The following is a 6611-nucleotide window of genomic DNA, read 5'->3' as shown; positions in this document are numbered from 1 at the left end:
GCTGAGTAGTATTCCATTGTGTAGATATACCACATTTTCCTTATCCATCATCCATTGATGGACATTTAGATTGGTTCTGACTCTTTTTTGGTTTTATTTGTCTATTTATTTAAATTTTTTTATTGAATCAGAATTGGTTATACATATTTTTGGGATTCAATGTTGACATATGTTGATCAAATCAATATTACTAGTATGTATATTATTATAAACTGTACTTATTCTTTATGCCCCTTGTCCAATCTCTCTCTATACCCTTCTCCCTCTCCTTTTCCACCACTGATAACCCTATATGTCTTCTCTCCTTCTGAAAGAGTAATGGTTACTCTGTTGATTTGTTGCCCAGATGATCTGTCCAATGCTGAAAGGTGTGTTCGTCCCCCAATATTTTCATAGAGCAGATGTTGCTTCTGTCACTCTGGAATGGGCTTTGTGGAGAGAGACATCCTATTCTTTTCTTTGGTCTCTGCTGGTGGCTCTCTTTGTGTCAATGCAGTACAGTGGCTGGTGGAACATCTGTGTGGTGGCTGTGACATCTAGCCAATTTAGTGGCAGCCATGGTTACTGTGGTGGCTGTGGTGGGCCACCCAAATGGAGGTGATGTTTTTGGCATGCTCCTTGATGCTGGTAGTGTGCCTGGTTGTGGGCAGGGAGTCTGGTCCCTGACTACATGCCCCAGGCCCCCGGGCTGGTTCTGACTCTTGCCTACTGTAAATAGAGCTGTGACAAACATGGGAGTGCAAGTATTCCTTTGACAGGATGATTTCCATTCCTTTGGGTATATTCAGCTACATTCTTTTTCAAGGCATTGATTTCTTTGTACAGTTCTTCTCTCAGATCCATTATATTTTTTCTTATTTCATTATGTTGTCTAACTGAGTTTTCTTGTATCTCATTTATTTTCCTTAGAATAGTTACTCAAAATCCCTTGTCTGTCATTTCAAAGACTCCCTGTTCTATAGGATCTAGCACTTGAGAGTTTTTAATTTCCTTCGGTGGCAATGTGCTTTCTTGATTTTTCACATTTCTGGTATCTTTTCTTTGGTGTTTTGTCATTGTGGCTGAGGGTATCACAGTCCACTCATTTCACCCTGATGTCTGGCTTGGATCCTGAAGGGATTGCCACTTCTGGGCAGCAGAAACTACCCCAGGCTGGAAGTCCCACCCTTCCTGCCTTCTCCAGCGTGGTTGGCTCCAGGTGTGGGAACCCTGAGGCTAAGTCTCTCCTGGCAGTGGGACTGGCCTGGACTGCCCCGCCTGCCCTCTCTGGTGTGGCTGGCTCAGAGTGTGGGTGTTCAGAGCCTCTTAAGTCACTCTTGGAGGCAGGGACTGGCCTTGGCCAGAAGTCCCACTCTGCCTGCCTTGTTTGTCTTGGCTGGCTCCGGGTGTGGGAACCCCGAGGCTATTAGGTCTCTCCCAGCAGCGGGACCAGGCTGAGCCAGAAGTCCGGCCTTGCCTGCTTTCTCCAGCCTGGCTGGTTTGGGGTATGGGGGCTCAGAGCCTGTTAAGTCACTCTCAGAGGCACGGGCCTGCCTGGGCCAGAATTACCACCCTGTCTGCCTTCTCTGGCCTAGCAGGCTTGGGGCATGTGGGTCCAGAAGCTCTAAAGTCTCTCTATGGAACGGGAGCAACCCAAATTGGGGTCCTGTAGCAGGCGTCTCCCATCCGCTCCAGTGCAGATCTCGGGTCCTCCATCGCTGCTCCTCAATAGCTGCAAATTGGTCACTCCGTGGGAAAGAGTGACACCAGGAACCGACTAGTCTGCCGTCTTGACCAGAACTCACATGAGTCTCTTAAAGACAGCATATAGTTGGGCCTAGCTTTTCATCCAATCAATTGGTCTGAGTCTTTTGAGTGGAAAGTTTAATCCATTTACTTTTAGGGTTATTATTGGAGGGTATTGTCTTACTTCTGTCATTTTATCAATTTTTGTTTAATATTTTAAGTAACTTTTGTTCCTTCCTTCCATTTTTGTTGTTTGTCTTTGTTGGTTTCTTTCTCTTTCTCATTTGCATTTTTGTTTTACCAGTAGTCTTGTTCTTTTTTTGTGCATTCATGGCAGTGATTATTGCTTTTCAGTTTCAAGATACAGGACTCCCTTGATGGTTTCTTGTAGGCGTAATCTTGTCCTAGTGAACTCCCACAGTTTTTTTTTTTTTTTTTTTTTTTGTCTGGGAAATACACTATTTCTCCCTCATTTCTGAAGGATAGCCTTGCTGGGTATAGTATTCTTGGCTGGCAGTTTGTTTTCTTTTAGTATTTTGAATATATCATCTGATTTTCTTCTGGCCTATAGAGTTTCTTTAGAAGTCTGCTGTTTTTCTTATGGGGACTCCCTTATTGGTGACTTGATGCTTTTCTCTGTCTTTGAGTTTTTCCAGTTTGACTATAACGTGTCTTGAAGAGGAACTTTTGGAGTGAATCTGTTTGGAGATGGTTGAGCATCCTGAGTCTGATGGTCCATGTCTCTCCCTATACCTGAGAAGTTTTCAGCTATTATTTCATTGAATAGATTTTCCATGCCTTTTCCTATCTCCTCCCCTTCTGGTATAGCAAGGATTCAGATGTTTGTGCAGTTAAGGCTGTCTACTAGCTTTCTTTGATTTTCTTCATTTTTTAAAAAATATTCTTTTTTTTTTTTTTTGTCTACCTGGGTTATTTCAAGAAGACCATCATCAAGATTGGAAATTCTTTCTTCAGCTTGTTCTAACCTGCTTCTTAAAATCTCTTTTGTGTTTTTTTATTTCCTTGAATTAATCTTTCAGTTCCAGGAGTACTGCTACATTCTTTTATAAGGTATTAATCTCTTTGTAAATTTCCTCCTTCAGATACTGGGTACTTTTTCTTATTTTGTTGTATCATCTAATGGAGTCTTCTTGTATCTCATTGAGTTTCCTTATTGTTGCTTGGAATTCTGTTTCAGTCATTTCAATGGCTTTCTTCTCTATAGAGTCTGGTACTTGAGAATTATGTATTGCTTTGGTGGTGTCATATTTTCTTTTTGTTTTCTTCATTTTTATATCATCTCTATGTTGGTGTCTGGTCATCTGATATAGCAGTTGCTTCTACTATAATTTTGGAGTGGGCTTTGAGGAGAAAGACTTCCGCCTGTAGATGTGTTTTATATTGACCATTGAGTGGGATGTTTTAGTATTGGTCCCAAGTAGACAAAGTAGTCTAGTCTCTGTGTGAGTACTTTGGCAAAATTCAGTATTGTAATTGCATGTGAGTACCTCTGTGGCCTAGTCACTGGGGCACTTAGTGATTCTTTGCTGAGGTTAGTGACACTGTTGGTTCATCAAGGACTTGAGTAAGCTCTCAAGTCCATGGTAGAAGTGCCTATGTGCCCTGTCGAACTTTGGCTGAGGTAGGTGACCCTGTACAATTTTTGTTGGCACCCTGGCTAGAGTCCTGTGACTCTAATGGCTACACTGGGGTATACTGGAGTGCCTCAGTTTGAATAGTGACACTGGGCAGATTTTCTCTTTCCTCTTTCCTATAAGCAGAGGCTCCTTCTGGGACCTTGCATCCCCTAATTGGGGGATGGGTTAGTGGTGATTGGGAGTTTTCTTCCTTACTCTGTTTGGGTATCTTGGGTTTCTGCACTCTGTCAGTGTCCCGCATGTGTCTCTCCCTGTGGGATGTGTTCACTCACCTCTTTCCCCAAGTGAAAGTAGGTATGTGTGCTACTGTGGGTGGCAGCGTAATTGCCCCCTCATGAGTCCGCACCTGCTCAACTCTTTCCCTAAGTTCCACTGGTGAGTGGCGTGTTCAACTGGTTCTCTCAATGCCATTGAGTGGTCAGCAGATTGCTTATAATGTGAGGGTGGCTACTGCTGTGGCAATGAGTTGCCCTTGACATAGCAGTTGCTGTGGCGGTGGCTGTGGCAGGCCACTTGTGCAGCACCAGTGTCTGTAGTAGTAGCAGAGAGTGCTGCTGCTGTCAGTTGGGTGGGCAGGAGTAGTTTCCTGCAGCCAGCGAGGTCACCAAGTGTACTGCTGCTGTCAATCCTACTAATATCTTGATTGTAATAAAATCTTGTGCATTGAAAATGTAGCAGCTTAAAAAGAAATAAGCTATCAAGCCATGAAAAGACATGAAGGAATTTTAAATGCATATTGCTGAGTGAATGAAGCCAATCTGAAAAGGCAACATTCCAACTATATAACATTCTGGAAAGGTCAAATCTATGAAAATGGTAAAACAATCAAACAAACAAACAAAAACAATCAGCGGTTGACAGGGATTCAGGAGAGGGAGAGAAAGGAAGGGACACATACAGGAAGCACGGGAGATTTTGAGGGCAGCAAACGTATTATGTATGATACTGTAATGGAGGATACATGCCATTATATATTTGTCAAAATCCATAGAACACACAACACAAAGAGTGAAATGTCATGTAAATGTCATGTGAATGAACTTTACTTAATGATAAGTTATTAACATTGGTTCATGAATTGCAACAAACATACCACAATAACACAAGATGTTAAAAATAGGGGAAACTGAAGGTGGTAAGTTAAGGGGGGTATGGCAACTCTATACTTTCCACTCAATTTTACTGTACACAAAAAACTGCTTTACAAAGGTGATTTAAAAGAGGACCAGGATGTTGGATAGGGATGTTGAAGACTCAGGCTAGAAGAGTACATATGCAGGAACACTATGTGCAAACTAAACAATCATAATTTGTCTCTTGTAAGTAAGAACACTGTGTAGCAACAATGCTTCCTGGCCAGAGTGCCTTGAATCAACAAGGAACTTTTCCAATTGTACATACATTTGGTTGGGAGACAGGTGGTCAGTGCTTCATAATTATACCTGCAATCCTGTGTTGTTGAGAATTTGTTTCTTGAAGGCTGTTGTACGATTATGTTCCACCTATCCCAGATGGAACCTGAAGCTTCATGAACAGTGGCTTATGGTAACTGCCATGGTAGCAGAAAATGGATTTTATATAGAAAGGGATACATTGCTGGAAGATTTGGGAAATAACATGATAAAATTAACTGAGGTACAGGGTATAAAGCAAAATTTTAATCTTTCCAGTATGGTTATCTGTTATAATAAAATATTTATGGTTTCACTTATAGACCTAAATGTAACTGAAATGAGTAGATGATGATCCTCATGTAAGGATTATTTTTGAGAGGAATTCAAACTAAAATTCCCCATTGATGTCATATCCATGGAGATTGGCCAGATGAAAATCTGTAAGTTTGGAAAAGTCTCATATGCAGTTGAATTCCTGTGACAAAGACTGTTAAAAGGTGCAAAGATAATGGATAAAGGAGGGAAATAAATAGTTCAAGTAGTAAAAGATTATCAGAAAACTTGTGAGATTTTTGGTAACAGCACGTATTGGAGAGGAAATTCCAGCACCTCTCTGGATGATACAAGTCATGATTGTCATCAGTGTTTTAGTATATCTATTTCTGTGCATCATAGTAGAAGTTGCTATAATATGTATAATATGAATTATAACAAAAACCTGGGAAATATGTAACAGGGAGATGTTATTAAGGAGTAAGAATTGGTTCAATGGCCCTTACTCCAGACTTGACAAATTGTCCCTAGAACTTAAGGAACTTACAGGAGTATACTTAGCTCAGATCCAATATAAATAAGAATGAGGCCTAGGACTACTAACTGCACTTCTATTTTGAGATTTTTTTTATTTAGCAATGACGAAACCATATTTGAAATACAGCTGCACTGGAGAATACGAGCTAGTCACACACCCTGAGGATATCCATTACCTCTGTGACATGGTTCCGAGGACACAGTATTTCCTTGCTGAGGTTGGTGACACTATGTTGGTTCATCAGGACACAAGCAAGCTCTCAAATTTGGGGGGATAGTGCCTTGGAGTCTTGTCACTCTTAGGTAATGGTGGGTATTCGTGGGAGGGACTGTTGGCACCCTGGCTAACTTATCCTGACCCTGATAGGTGCACTGGGGTATACTAGGGCTCCTCGATTTGAAGAGGTTATTCTGGGTGGCTTTTCTCTTTCCTCTTTCTTCTTTCCCTGGCACTCTCACACAACTCCAACACTGAATTCAGCCAAAGTACTTACACAGAGACTACACTACTGAATCTATCTGGAACTAATACTAAAAATACCCCATTCACCCCTCATTATAAAACACGTCCACTAGAAGAGCCCCCTCTCCACAAACCCCACTCCAGAGTACAAGAAAAAGTGTCTGTACCAGATGACTAAACACTAATGTAAAGATACTAGAAGTATGAGAAAAATGAGAAAATATTACACCACAAAAGGAATATAATAACTCTCAAATACCAGATCCTACAGAACAGGACATTGTTGAAATGAATGAAAAGGAATTTTGAGCAACAATTCTAAGGAAACTCTGCTCTGCTCGTGACCCTCCTTTTATACCATTGAGCGGTCACCATGTAACCTATGAGGTAGTGGTGGCTGCTATTATAGCAATAAGCCATTCTTGTGCCAGCAGTTGCTGTGGCAGTGGCTGTCACAGCCCACTCACTCATTCCACCCTGGTGTCTGCAGCAGTGGCAGGGAGTGTCGCTGATGGCACGCTGCCTGTTGCTCCAGTGGAGCTTTGGCAGTGGCTGGGGGGG

This window comes from Galeopterus variegatus, unplaced genomic scaffold, assembly GCF_000696425.1.
Source record: "Galeopterus variegatus unplaced genomic scaffold, G_variegatus-3.0.2 Scaffold4045, whole genome shotgun sequence".
NCBI classification, from domain to species: Eukaryota; Metazoa; Chordata; class Mammalia; order Dermoptera; family Cynocephalidae; genus Galeopterus; species Galeopterus variegatus.
Note: the sequence above shows the minus strand (reverse complement) of the source record.